The sequence below is a fragment of the Orcinus orca genome, chromosome 5, assembly GCF_937001465.1.
Source record: "Orcinus orca chromosome 5, mOrcOrc1.1, whole genome shotgun sequence".
Taxonomy (NCBI): Eukaryota; Metazoa; Chordata; class Mammalia; order Artiodactyla; family Delphinidae; genus Orcinus; species Orcinus orca.
In genome coordinates, this window is record NC_064563.1 from 11,698,498 (window position 1) to 11,713,998 (window position 15,501).

Genomic DNA, 15,501 nt, shown 5'->3' on the forward strand with positions numbered 1-15,501 from the left:
GGATAAAAAACATTCCTTCGTTGCACAATAAGATCTATTTAAGAACAACAGGCACATGAAAAGACGTTCAGTGTCGTTAATTATTAGAGAAATGCAAATCAAAACTACATTGAGGTGTCACCTCACACCGATCAGAATGGCCATCATTTAAAAGTCTACAAATAAATGCTGGAGAAGGTGTGGAGAAAAGGGAACCCTCATACACCATTAGAGGGAATGTAAATTGGTGCAGCCACTATGGAGAACAGTATGGAGGTTCCTCAAAACACTAAAATTAGAGTTGCCATATGATCCAGCAATCCCACCCCTGGGCATATATATCTGGAGAAAACTCTAATTCCAAAAGATACATGCACCCCTATGTTCATAGCAGCACTATTTACAATAGCCAAGACATGGAAACAACCTGGATGTCCATTGACAGATGAATGGATAAAGAAGATGTGGTACATATATACAATGGAATATTACTCAGCTATAAAAAAGAATGAAATAATGCCATTTGCAGCAACATGGATGGACCTAGGGATTATCATACTAAGTGAAGCAAGTCAGAAAGAGAAAGACAAATACCATATGATATCACTTATATGTGGAATCTAAAGCATGACACAAGTGAACATATCTACAAAACAAAAACAGACTCACAGACATAGAGAACAGACTTGTGGTTGCCAAGGGAGAGAGAGGTTTATGGAATGGATGGATTGGGAGTTTGGGATTAGCAGATGCAAACTGGTATATATAGAATGGATACACAACAAGGTCCTACTGTATAGCACAGGGAACTATATTCAGTACCCTGGTAAAAACTATAATGGAAAAGAATATGAAAAAGAATATATATATATATATAAAAAACTGAGTCACTTTGCTGTACAGCAGAAATTAACACAACATTGTAAATCAACTATACTTCAATAAAATTTTAAAAAAGAAAGAAAAGAAACACAATGCCTTATCAAGATCTATTCCTTTGAGTCCTGCTCCTGGGACAAACCAATTCAGTCCTAACGATCCCAGGATTCCAGAGACATCTTGCCTCTCTTAAGGGCTGGAACAACCCAGTAAACGGTGACAGAAAGCTTTTGGCTTTTTAGTCAACAACCACTGTCTTCTGTGAATCACCAGAAATAAAAATGTGTTTATTTAGTGCAGATTAAACACCAATGCCCTTTACCTTAGCTGGATTCATGGTTCTCATCTGATTCCATGAGTGGATCTTTGGGCCAGGCAATCCGTAGACTGGTGTCCTGACTGTGGGGAGTATTGGATGATATCTTCTACTCTTGAGGTCTTAGGAAACTCTGAAGATCCCAAAATGGCAGCCAATGCTCAATGATTCTGTTTCCAGATGTTTCAAGCTCTTCTGCTTTTCCACTCCTTTCAGTAGTTGCTTATGGTTCTACCTTCATTTCCAATGAGCAGTGGGACTTGAGTACACCTACAGCAGCTGCTGTCAATGACCTGCCCATATACCCTTTGCCTTGCCATTATCGTGTACAACTGCCTGACCTCCAATTACCTGAGGGCTTACTTGGGTGGTTGGAGCCCACTGTGCCCAAACCTAGGAGGCTACAAGTACAGGGAATTGATGTCCATGTCCTGTAGCAGCCCTCAGCCAACAACAAATGAAAGTAGAAGTGTAAATACCCCAGCTCCCTCTCACTTAATGTGTGACAGCTCAGAGATGCCTGTTCTACACTGAGTCCTGGGGGTTCAATTAAGCTCTGTTTGCCCGGAAAGCCCTGGCTTCATTTTGTAGCTTCATCAGAGCCATCCCCTTCCTCTCCCACTTCCCATTCACCTACCAATGTTGTTTGCGATCATCTCCTTGATAAATTACTTGCATTCAATTTCTGGTCCCACTGTTTCTTAAGAACCCAAATTTAGACAATATTCACCAATCATTTTTTCATTTTAGTGCCAGCTCTCACAATGCTTTGTTTTGTGAGGGGGAAAATTAGTGTTGTGTTTTTTATCATTTTGATGTTTCATTGGTTACATCTGAGTTTCTCTTTTGCCCCCACTTTTGTGTATTATTACCTTTGTAATAAAAATGTGTTGAATAGGTGGACGTGAGTGGGGAGGGCAGAGTTCCTGCAGGACTGATTGGGAAGAGAGTCCCCGGAAATGCATATGGGAAGACAGATGTAAAGGGAATTAGATGTGGCTCACTGGCTAGCTAAAACACGGCAGATAAAAGAAGGTGACAGACAGAGATAAGTAAAGATGGATTTTCACTGAGAGAAGAACAGTCTCTCAGTTATCTCTTCTCTAGAAGCATGGCAGAAATGTTAGTTACTTTTACTTGCTGACAAAATTTCATCTTTGTTACAGGGGTGATATGTCCAGCCACAGGTGATGAATCTTGATTGATTTAAGTCAACTGTGACAATCCTGTTTCCTTATTACTCACCTTGTGCAGCCAAAAGTTGCAATGTGACTAGTTCTAACCAGTGACATGTAAGGAAAAGCTCACTGCAGGATTTGAGGCAGGCTTTGCTTTCCCAATAAAAAGAGACAGAATAGGTTGTCTCTGTTCTTTCCTACTTTTTTGTGAGTTAAGTGCAGACGTGATGCTTGGAACTGCAGCAGGCACAGTGCAACTGTGAGGCAACAAGCCAACACACTTAAAAATGACTGAGTGGATAGAAAAGAAAGTCAGAAAGATCTTGTCTGCATTAAGAATTATCCTGGGCTGCTGATATATGCAACATCTGCTACAGAGAAAAATAAACCTCTATTTGTTTAAGCAACTTGTAGTTGACTTTTTGGCTTCTTGTAGCCTAAAGCATTCCTAAATCCTAAAAATTTTCTCTGTCAGTTTAAATCCCCAAGTCCTTTAAAAAATACTCTTACATGTGATTTTGTGACAGTGACAACTAATTAGAAGTATCATTAGATCAATAAAATCTTGGTTAATTAGAATTTAACTCAGTTTTGAGAAGATCCACTGATCAAAGTTAAGTGGCAGAAAGTATGGCAATTAGCTGATTCATTAATTAGGAAGAACTAAAGGTTGAAGGACAGGTATTAGAAGTCAGTAATCCAATATGAAAATAGTCAATTTTCAGGGACTATTTGAAGATAATACTACATGTATACATATATAAGCATGTACGTATTTTTCCTAGATAACACAGAGTATTTTGCACCCTGCTCTTTATCAGTTCAGAATACATCTTGGGGCTTCCCTGGCGGCGCAGTGGTTGGGAGTCCGCCTGCCGATGCAGGGGACGCGGGTTCGTGCCCCGGTCCGGGAAGATCCCACATGCCGCGGAGCGGCTGGGCCCGTGAGCCATGGCCGCTGGGCCTGCGCGTCCGGAGCCTGTGCTCCGCAGAGGGAGAGGCCACAGCAGTGAGAGGCCCGCGTAGCGCAAAGAAAATAAAAGAATACATCTTGGATATTGCCCCACATCAGTTCAGAGAGAGTAGCCTTGTACTTTTTCTTTTCACAGATGCATGGTACTCCAACACGTGGCTATCTCATGGTCTATTCAAACACTCTCCTATGGATGGGCATAATGGGCTTAGCTGTGTCTCCCCAAAACTCGTCTGTTGAAGCCCTAACCTCCGGTACCTTAGAATGTGACTGTATTTGGAGATAGGGACTTCAAAGAAGTAATTAAGCTTAAATGAAGTCATAAGTGTGGGGCTCTAATCCAATAGGACTGGTGTCTTAGAAGAAGAGGAAGAGAAACCAAAGAGGTGAGCACACAGAGAAAAGGCCATGTGAGGACATAGCCAGGATGTGAGCCTGGGAGCTGGTTACTGCTGAGAATCCCCTCAAAATGCCAGCATCACAATGAGGTACCTCCTCATGCTGGTCAGAATGGCTATCATTAAGAAACCTATAAATAACAAATGCTGGAGAGGGTGTGGAGAAAAGAGAACCCTCCTACACTGTTGGTAGGAATGTAAATTGGTACAGCCACTGTGGAAAACCGTGTGGAGGTTCCTCAGAAAACTAAAAATAGAATTACCGTATATCCCACTCCTGGACATATATCCAGACAAAACTATAATTCAAAAAGATACATGCACCCTTATGCTCATAGCAGCACTATTCACAATAGCCAAGACATGGAAACAACCTAAATGTCCATCGACAGATGAGTGGATAAAGAAGATGTGGTACATATATACAATGGAATATTACTCAGCCATAGAAAAGAATAAAATAATGCCATTTGCAGCAACATGGATGCATCTACAGATTATCATACTAAATGAAGTCAGAAAGAGAAAGACAAATGCCATATGATATCACTTATATGTGGACTCTAAAATATGACACAAATGAACCTATCTATGAAAAAGAAACAGAATCACAGACATAGAGAATAGACTGGTGGTTGCCAAGAGGGAGGGAAAGACTGGGAGTTTGGGATTAGCAGATGCAAACTAGCATATATAGAATGGATAAAAAAACAAGGTCCTACTGTAGAGCACAGGGAGCTATATTCAATATCCTGTGATAAACCACAGTGGGAAAGAATATGAAAAAGAATGTATATATATATATATATATATATATACATATATAACTGAGTCACTTTGCTGTACAGCAGTAATTAATACAATATTGTAAATCAACTATACTATAATTTCTTTTAAAATGGAAAAAGAAAAAAACACGCCAGCATCAAGAGGCTTTGCTTTGGGACTCCAGCCCTCCACCTGGTAAGCCCTCGTTCTCTCCCCAGGCAGCTCTTGTGACAGGTGTAGCTGATCATGCTTCCAGGTTTGGCCCAGGGATGAACCCATGACTGCTGGCTCTCCTGCAGCTCCATGGGTGGGTGAGGGGAGCACGGATGCCTGGGAGTGGTGAAGGGGGGCAATTGGCACAGCTCTGCCACAGGCTGTCTCCCTCCACCGTTTACTATCCCACCTCCCAGACTAACTCTCTCTACGTGGTGACTGCAGGCGTCCAGCATCCCCGGGGCTCCTGGGGAGAAGGGCTCCAGGCTGAGATGCAGTCTTCAGCCCAGCAGTGGTGGGTTCCTCTATATACTCACCTGTCAATGTGCTCCCCGTTTGCCGTCTGCCATCCAGACAGTCATTAGTAACTCTCACGGGATGATTAACCTGCTCCCAGTCTCCACACTTTCGGAGGTTTATTTCCTCTGGAACTTCTGCGTCAACATTCCAATGGCACTTGGAGAGAGAATGGAGAGACAACTGCATGTGGGCCCCTCACCTTGACCTAGAAACCTGCATTATTATAACATAATGTAGTGTCAAGGGCACTTGACCAGGAGGTTAGAGACGAGAGTCCTTGTCCTAATTGGATCATCATCTCTGTCACCACGTACCTACTCTTCTTTTCCTTATCAGCCCCTTACAGCTCCAATATCCGAGATTCTTTAGGGAACACATTCCCATATAGCTGACCCCTACCAGCTGACTCTATGAGCCTTATACCCTTGACATTTCTTCCTGTCACCCCAATGCATCACAAATGAATATATGTGTCACTTGCCTTTTTCCCGTTGTCCAAGAACCTTGAAAGATTTCAACCAGAAACAAAATCAGAAGCAAATTACTCAGTGAGAACTGAAAGCTTAGGAGTCTCCAAATGAGGCAGAATCCTTTTTCTCCTTTCTTATTGAACAATTCCCCGCTAACAGTAGGCTCTGTTCTTTCTTAAGACCTAACCTCTCCAGGAATGAGGAGACACTGAAAGGGCTTAAGTGAAAATATTAGGCAAGGGAAGTAGCAGAAGTAAAGCTAACTACTGCTGCCAGAGTGGTGAGAATGTATTCATCCATCCAGAGAGAAGCTGTTGGGACCCAAGGACACTTAAAACACAATGCTTGCCCTCCAGGAATCTATAGTTTCATCAGTCAGATTTTCCATCATGGAGCTAAATTGGAAAGGAGCAGTCAAGTGTTTGCTGCTCTAGATAAATGTGAGGCTGCGTGAGAATTCACCTGGTGGAGTTTGCAGCCTACAGGGGTGGAGTCTGCAGCCTACAGGGGTGCATTCTGTTATTGCCAACGACATGCCAAAGACTGAAATGAAAGATGTAATTCTCATCGGGAAGGAGTCTTTGGAGTATAGGGCACAGAGATGGGCCAGCTCAGAGGGAAGGAAGTGTGTCCACACGGCATTGCCAAGGTGATGCAGGGAGAGTGGATGCAGGGATACAGAGGCAGCATCTCAGCTCACCTTGCACTGTTTGCCCATCCAGAAGAGGCCTGCTGACACTAGGCAAGGGTGGCATAGATCTTGTGTGGAACACTTATTTGGTGATGGGCTACTGTTTAGAGTGGTGAGTAAAAAGATTAGGATGGTTTATTTAGGTCAGTTTCGACATTCACCTCAGATAGCTCTAGCCTCATAACAAACTACCCCAAATGCAGCAGCTTGAGGACACAACCATTTCCTTATTATACCTTAGAATTTTGTGGGCCAGGAATTTGAATGTGACTCAGCTGGGCAATTCTCCTGTTCAATATGGACTCAACTAAGATCACTCAGTGATTTCAGCGATGGAATTCAGTTGGTGCATGAGCTGGTCTGGAGGATCCAAGACAGCTTCACTTACACGTCTGGTGCCATGGTGACGGAAAGAAGGCTGTGTCCAGCTGTTGACAAGAGTGGCCACGTGTGAACTCTTCAGTGTGGCAGTCACAGAGACTTCTTACTTGGTGGCTCAGTTCCCCAAGAGAAAGTGTTCTAAGAGATGGCAAGTGGAAGCTTCCAGTGTCTTAAGGCCTGAGCTGGGAAACTGCTACAGCATCACTTCCGCCGTATTCTATATAGTCACAGAACTGCCCAGGTTCAAGGGTAGGGAATACAGACCCCACTTCTCAATAGGAAAGGGGTCAAAGAATCTGTGGCCATCGTTACTCCACTGCAGCATTAAAGAGGAGACTGGAGAGCAGAAGGCTGCAATATACTAGTCATAGGGTGACCAACCATATGGTTTTCCCAGGACTGAGTGATTTCCCGGGACCATCCCAGGCAAATGCAGTCAGTTGATCAACCCGCCTATTCAGCTCATTCCTATCACTATAACCTTAACAGCCACAGCAGTTTCTTCCCATCTTTGTATGCTATTGTCTTCTTGCAGGAGACTTGTGTTCATGTGGGTTGTAGCTAAGGAGACAGCTCAGGAAACAGCTTTCTGAAGCTGAGGTTGGAAAACATACAGGCATTTGCAAGTAAGGAGAAAAAGATACACAGTGGTATGAAGTGGAGGTTACGCAAAAAATGTCTTGTGCTATCTTTCCCACAAGTCACTGTCAGATCTCATTTTTCTCATTCTATTGTCATTGTATTTAGTCACAACTTATTTTTTGTTTGCTCTTCCCTCGACCCCTCCTTAGGCAAGTGTCCAGGGCTGGATGAATATCTCAGCATAGCAGAAAGAGCAGAGAGCACAGGTTCAAGTTCCTCCTTTGTCACATCTCTTATAATGTGACTTTGAGTACCTCCCTGGACCTCTCTCAGTCCTGGTTCCCTCATCTCAAATGATTTTGCCCGATTTTCTGATGGCCAGTGTCCACAGCAAATGAAAAATCACATGTTTATTCAACATTTTATATCAACGACTTGGATGTGAGCTCTGAGGGTGTAACAGAAATTTTCAGGCCACGTGCAACTTTGGAGGGAGAGCTACTACACCAGATAATACTCAACATCCAAAAAAGATTTAACAGGCTGGAATGATGAGATAAATTTAATGAGATGAAGTTGAACAGAGAAAATGTAGAAGTTTGAACTTTGGCCTATTAAAGCCCAACTCGAGTACAGAATGAGGAATAGGGATTAGTAGCAACACATATGAAATTATTTGGGAGTTTTCGTTGACTGTAGGCTGGGTATGAGTCAACACTACCATGTGACTATGAAAAATAAAAGCTGATTAAATGGAATCAAGATCTCAGTTGAGAGGGGTGCTCATCCTTTTCTAAACTGAAATGGAGGAATCACATCTGAGGTATATATTCATTGATTTGGGATCCCAACACTTTAAAGGGGTTAAAAAAACAACTTAAGCTTGTTCAGAGAAGAATGTACAAGATTGAATGAGAACCCCAAAAGTGGAATGGTTAGCCTAAGGGGCCAAAACCCCCTGGAGTACTAAACAGATTTCCTTAATGCACTGGAATTAACAGACTGCCCCAAGTACAGAGAATTAAGGTCTAAGTGTAAGAGTTCCAGGGAAATCAGTTTTATTCATGAGAAAGGAATATTGACTACAGAACTGTGTCCATGATGTTGTCCATGTCACAGGGCTTCCCTGGGGGCAGAGCATAGGAGGATAGCCGTTGCGCACTTAGGAGGATGTATTTTCCTAAGACAGTCATGCCAATACACATCCTACCCCATATGTTCTTACAACGTGATGTTGCCACTCCTGCATCCAGGGATGGGGGCCTATATTCTCTCGCCTTGAACGGAGGCATATGTTTGTAACTATGTTGACCAGTAGAGAAAATAATCTTATGTGACCTCTGAGGATAGGTCATCTGCCTGGCGCTCTCTCTCTCTGTCTCTCTAGGTACTCTCGTCCTGGGAACCCAGTCACCACGCTGTGGGAAAGCCAAGCAGCCACATGCAGATGTTCTAGCTATTTCCTAGCTGTTTAAGTCTACTCAGGCAAGAGCCAGCATTAACCGCTACACATGTGAGTAAATGAAACCTGAGATGATAATCTCCCATCCTTTTAGACTTTTCAGCGGAGGCCCCAGGCATTATGCAGCAGGGGTCAGCCAGTTCTGCTATGCGCTGTCTGAATTCCTGACCCTGAGGATCCATGAGCAGATAATGATGTTTATGTTACTCTACTTTGGGATAATTTGTTATAGCAACCAAAGTGCCTGTAATAGAGGGGTCCTACCCAAGGACTACTATCTATGGTTCCCTATCCAGGAAGAGGGAGAGGGAGTCTGAATGATGGTTTGGACTGGAAGGATGGGGCTAGGGGGTATTAAGAGACAGGCAAGGGTGTTGGGAGAGTAGAGAACCAGGTATTGAACAGATGGGATCAAGGGCTTGGGGAGCTAAATCTGAGAACTGGGGACTCTAGGCATGCAGTTAAGTAGGCATTTAGTTTACAAAGGTTTGCTTTGCAGCAAAGAGTGACTCCAGATCAGCAAAGTGGAGGAGCTATCTTAGCAGGCAGTGGGGGGCTTCAGCATATGCTATAGAGAGGATGTGGACGTCAGACGGGTGGGTGGCTGGACTAGATGACGACCTTTAACGTTCCTTTCAATCCTGAAATTCTATGAAGTTCTTAGAAAAGTGTAAAACACTAGGTAGAGGTATGTACTATTATTAATGCATATGTTATGGGCCCAATAAGAAGAGGCTTAATACGGATTGGTGGGAAGCTGAAAGTCGAGGCAGGAAGCTAAATTATTCTCATAGGTTTAACAGAGGCACAACTGGAACCCCCTGGTGGGGCAAGATAAATGCCCATTACTCCATCCACCCTGCTCTAACCTTCAGTCACGCATCAGATTCCAGGCCTCAAGGAATTAGCTCCTAGCAAAGATGAGGAAAAGTGTGGAAGAAGAAATAAAGCCATGTGGAAGCAGGTGATACCACAGCCAAGCATTTACCCGCGGGGAAGAGGTAAACCCCACTCCAGGAGCCATGCTTGTGAACAAATGATACATTGTTGAAGAACGGGGGGTTAAGGCAGCCAGCAGAAATTACCTGCTTCTGCCCAAGTTCTCCAATAGTTAATAATATCTCTACTGATGCATTTCTTGCAATAGCTTTTAATGTTTTTTTCAATCGGACTGACTTTTAACTTCTAAAGGGCAGGGATCAGATATCTTCATGTCTCCAGTGATTAGCATAATACCTCAAAGAGAACAGGAACTCAATAATTTTTTGATGAATGGGTAGATAGAGGGAATGGCTGGCTGGCTGGCTGAGATATTTGAAGGCTGGTAACCTTACCATCCAAGTGTGGGCTTTGCTATTCTGTTACTGAGTAACTTTGTCCCAGAGCCTTTGGAGACGGTTAGGTGAGGAGTGCAAAGAAATCTGGACTTTTATCAGTGATCACCTCTGCCTCTACTCCTCCCTACAGCTGCTCTATAAACTACCGTGGAGCCCTAGGATGGGTCCTTTACCTTTTAAGCATATTGTTCATTTAATAAATATTTATTGAGCACCCCATCCCTGTGCTAGGCACTGGAGGTAAGGATATAAATAAGCTGTGACCCTGACCTCTCATAATTAAATAAGCAATCATATACTATTTCATATGTGCAATGATGGTGGAGGAACAGGGCGCTGAGGGAACATAATAACAGCAGATATCGACCTCGATCTAGGGGAGATCAGGGAAGTTTTCCCATAGGAAATGACATGGGGAGTGGGAACCAGGCACAATGAACAGGATGAGTATTCCAGGCAGAAAGAAGAGCATGTTCAAAAGTCCAGAAACAAGCTAAAGCTAAAAGAGTTTCAGAAGCTGAGAGACATACTCTGGGACCAAAGCTTGAGCCATCAACAAGTGTGAAGACTCCACGAAGATCCCTTTTGATTAGAACTGAAAGAAAGGACTATTAGCTAAAAAGCCTTTTCACTGTCCTGAAAGAACCAAACGACGAGCCCCCGGCCAGGTAGGACTGTGCTTTTCTCATCTTGGTGGCCACAGAGGAGTAGCTTTCTTGCACAGAGAAGGAACTCAGCACCTACTGCACACCTAAAACTTCCCCTGACACATGAGCAAGGTCCAATTTTCTTCTAGAAGATGCTGTGCTCCAGGGTGGTCAGACTGAATGAAGGGAATTTCCTTGTGGTCCTGAGTGTTGGTCCTGTGTAAGCCTTTGTCTCTCTCCTAATGACTGCATAACCACGTGGTTTTGTCTTCTTCTGAGTTTCCCAAGAGGCAGACCCTGAGACAAAAAGCTGGGTATCAGTAGCTCATTGGAGAGATGATCCCAGGAATCACTGGTAAGAGAGAGGGGAAGCGAGACAGACAAGGAATGAAGCCAATAAAGGATGTGTTGATGAGCTTCTTGCTGTGGGAACCGAGGGCTCCATCCTGTGTGAACCTCTGGGAAACAGTGCAGAAAACAACTCAGAGTTGGCTCACCCGAGAAGAGAGAGAGCACAAGTATTGACCGACCACCTCCCATCTCTCACAGGTTGGGGGAAGCTCCTGAGAAGTTAACTGTCAGCATTTCTGGCCTGCCCCACATGCAGGCAAAGGAAGGGAGGGGTTATGGGCCGGCAATGATAACATCTGCTACTGGTTCCCTCCCGCTCAGGCCCTAAGCTCTGCTCACATGCTCAGGGAGAGAGGAGATCAGGCCCCTGAGTTCCAGACCACCATCTGGTCTTGGGCTGAGGGGGGGATTCCCTGATGGCAGGGAGGTTGAGGTCAATCCTGTATCATCTTCGGTCTGTTTGATCTCCTGGGGCACTGAAGAAGTCACCCAATTCTTTGTTGTTTTTTTTTAAGCTTTATACTATCTTCTTTCTAGCCATACTCAGACTGTACTTACACTTTAATTTTTCACCTTAGGTACTGCTATAATTTTTGTTTTCAATCAAAATGCTCATTAAAATCCTTTCACTCTCGCAAGCTTCCTTGTCATCTGCCTTACTCTTCCAAATGGCATAGAATTGAACAGACCTGGGAGGGTCCCATGGTGATAGAAAAACTAGAAATAACGAGGTCACCTGGCGACATAAAAACAGAGCTAGGACTCGAATTCAAGTCTCTCGTCTCCTAGCTCAGAGGCTGATGAACTTTGACCCTTGGGCCAATTCAGCCCACTGCCTGCCTAGTTTTATAAGTAAACGTACATTAGGACATTAAATTACATATTATTATATGGTTTTTTTCAAGCCACAATACCAGAGTTGAGTAGTTGCAACAGAGACAGTCCCAAAGACAAAATGTTTACTCTCTGGCCCTTTACATTTTCTTCTCTCCCCCAGGCCTAACTCTCCCATCATCTGTAGTCACAATACAATCTGTCATTCAGACTGCACAAGAACGCAGAAAAGTGGGGAGTTGTTGTTTAATAGGTACAGAGTTTCAGTTTTGCAAGATGAGAAGAGTCTGTGCGTGGATGGTGGTGATGGTAGCCAACAATGTGAATGTACTTAATGCCACTGAACTGTACACTTAAAGATGATTAAGATGGTAAATTTTATGTTATGTGTATTTCAGCACAATTAAAATAAAAAAGAAACAGAAAAAAAGGAACCCAGAAAAGTATGTCATGTTTCCCACTTTATAGATGAGAAAATCAAGGCACAGGAGGTTAAGTGACTTGCCCAAGATTACGCAGCTGGTTAAGAGGCAGAGGCAAGACTCAAATCCACATCTCCTGACTGTGTGCCTATGTGTTTTTTCTACCCAGCCTCTGCTGCCCTGAGCTCCATCATGCCTGTCCTTGGTTTAACTCCTAAATAGCTCTCCATTCAGGCAACGGCCTCCCTCAATTGCTGTGCAGCTTTCTGTAGAGTGTGAGTAGTCTAGGTGCATATCTTCACATTTTTCTTGTTGCCTTCAACCCAAACAAACATAGCTCTGGTACATGATAAGTTACAAGAATCCAGGAACAGGACATACATTTTGATAATGTAGGTGTTTCTTTTTTCTTTTTTTATAAACTGTAATTTACTGAAGTGGAAATGTAAGCCTTTCAAATGCAGAGGACTGGAAAGGTTTGTAGCATCCCCCGCGAGAACTCAGTCTCACTGGTTTGAGAAATACTCCAGAAGGTTTGGCACACCCAGTTGTAGCCACTCTAAGCAACAGCATTTTGTCTGATATTCCAGTGGGGCCCTATGATTCAGATAACTGTCTAACAAATATATCAATGATAAAAGAAAAGAATTATGAAAATTGTACACATGCTTCATCAGAAGTATGTGTGTAGGTGATTAATATCAAGAATCACTCTTACACTCAAAAACTTTTGTTGTCCCATCATAATTCATCTGTAGCCAGTCTTAACATTTAACCATTTAAATAATAACTTCAAATTATCTTATGATGAACAATGGGTTCTCGATTTTATACACTTTTGGGTTAAAATTGGCAAACTAAACTATCACACCACACATGTCTTCCCATGTGAATTTGCTCAAAGTGGTCCATACCCCGTTCAATGAGATAAGCCTGCTGTTGCTTCTGTCCCACCTCTGCTCCCCTGGTCTCAGGCCTGTCTTTAGTATCATTCCTAAGATAGCTAGTGGGAAGCAGCCACATAGCACAGGGAGATCAGCTCGGTGGTTTGTGACCACCTAGAGGGGTGGGATAGGGAGGGTGGGAGGGAGGGAGACGCAAGAGGGAAGAGATATGGGAACATATGTATATGTATAACTGATTCACTTTGTTATACAGCAGAAACTAACACACCATTGTAAAGCAATTATACTCCAATAAAGATGCTAAAAAAATAATTTAAAATAAAATAAAAATAAATACCCACCCGTTTCTCATGGCTTTCTCTGTGTCTTAAGTGATCTTAGGTGTATGTCTCCCATGTTACCTTATTGCTTCCAACCCAGAAAAAAAAGACAGCTCTGGGGCTTCCCCGGTGGCGCAGTGGTTGAGAGTCCGCCTGCCGATGCAGGGGACACGGGTTCGTGCCCCGGTCTGGGAAGATCCCACATGCCGCGGAGCGGCTGTGCCCGTGAGCCATGGCCTCTGAGCCTGCGCGTCCGGAGCCTGTGCTCCGCAACGGGAGAGGCCACAACAGTGAGAGGGCCGCGTACCGCAAAAAAAAAAAAAAAAAAAAAAAAAAAAAAAAGACAGCTCCGGTAAAAGATAAATTACAAGAGTCCAGGACCACACTTGGACATTGTGGCAATATCAAATTCTTACCATCTTTTCTAAATGCTTTCTCTAAATCTCTGTGTTTCTCACATTGCAGACCAGTAGCCAACAGTCCGCAGACCAGCACCAACCCTCAGTCCGGGAGGCATTCACAGAGATCCTCCTTCTCTGTTTTCCAAGGCGTGCTGGTTCCCTCTTGTGTGCTCCATTCTGTGTTCCTCTCGCATCCTCTCGGTACTGGCCCCGATTCCTTCCTTATTTCTAGGTGCGAAGCAGAACTGAGCTCTCATCAAAATATTGTTAAGGAGGTTTTGACTTCTCTGATAAGCTCTGCCTACCAAAAATACTAAGTCCCTAACGTTACCTACTTTCCCAAGAGTGGCAGCACCGTATTAGACTTTTTTCTATCCTGAGCGCTCTGCCTACGTTTGGGTGGTATCTGCCACTTAGCCAAGGCACAGGGAGGGGCTGTTTAACATCTGTGTGACAGGAAGCATCACTTCCTCATTGGCATCCAAGCCGAAAATAGATTTCCCCACTGGGCAGACACGCGATAGCCACGACACTACCTGTATCCTGTCATTGCCCTAGAAACGCCTTCTCTCCACCCCTCACTCTGCCCCCAACTGGAGCCCCATTTGATTGACTGCATCCCTACTTGATCACATCATACTGAATATTAAGTAGCCAGAACATTCATTGACTGACAGTTAGCCTGCCTGAATCCCCATCAATTCAAACTTCCCTTAAAGCTACTAAGATTAGGTCCACAGGCTTTCTCTTAACTAGAATAGATGGGTGCATATTTTAAACTACACCAACCTCATCTGAAGTGTTAATTGCTGATACACACTGTGAAGTAGCATTTTTAAATGGGTAACATTTCAGCCTTTACTCCTCGTTAGTGTTTAGACTTTGATGACTAAATTTCTCTAGAAGATAAATTATTTTGAGAACAGTTTGGGACTCTAGAACCAGCTTCTGTTCAAATTAAAGTTTGTCACCATCATACACTTTGCTTCCATGCCCTTTCATCTCCTCCTTTTAGCTCCTTGATTTGTTTATTCTTCTGCATTTCACAGGTGAGAGGTGCCAGCATTGAGGAAGGCAGTGAGGTGCTGGGGAAGGGAAAGGAGCCTCTGACCTCGGGGTAAATACAGAGCAGGTAGAAGCTCTTTTAAACGCTTGGAAAGAAAACGTCCATTTTTAGTTACAGGGAATTAGAGGAAAAGATTAAAAGTACAAACTTTTAAAAATGAAAGACATATCTTATTAAATTAAAATCTGGGACAAATGTCATAAATATACTGGAGTTTGAGGAAAGGTTCTGTTTCCGCCATCTGTCAAAGTCCCATATCCCAGGACAACTGAGACTCACAGCTTTCCAAACAACTTACCTTCTTAAATCATGACATTCTGTGACAACTCTGGGCCATCACCGGGATTCAGGGTATTCCAAAGATCGGCTTCCTTCTTCCTGGCCTCCCTCCTTCGTGTTGATTCTAGCAATTGATGTTTAAAGATCAGGATGACAAGAAATACTGCCATTTTCCTCCGCTGCTTTAAAATAAGAATTGTTGAACTCACACGTGACCGTCACTCAGAGCCCCAATATGCGACTGACACTTTTTACAAAGTTATTTTTTCTTTCAAAACAAGGGTGACAATTCCTGCATAAAATAAATTCTTCATCAACTGGGAAACACAATCACTAGAATTTTTTGGCA

General features: G+C 43.4%; 1 long non-coding RNA gene across 1 annotated transcript; it reads right to left on the reverse strand.

Annotated features, from left to right (window-relative positions):
* Positions 1 to 1,159: 1,159 nt before the first annotated feature.
* LOC117202195 (uncharacterized) lies at positions 1,160 to 14,114 on the reverse strand. Its single transcript, XR_004484397.2, has 3 exons — positions 13,823 to 14,114; positions 5,022 to 5,160; positions 1,160 to 1,409 (listed from the first exon to the last, which is right to left on the reverse strand). It is a non-coding gene; the product is annotated as an uncharacterized LOC117202195 (long non-coding RNA).
* Between the last annotated feature and the right edge of the window lie 1,387 nt (positions 14,115 to 15,501).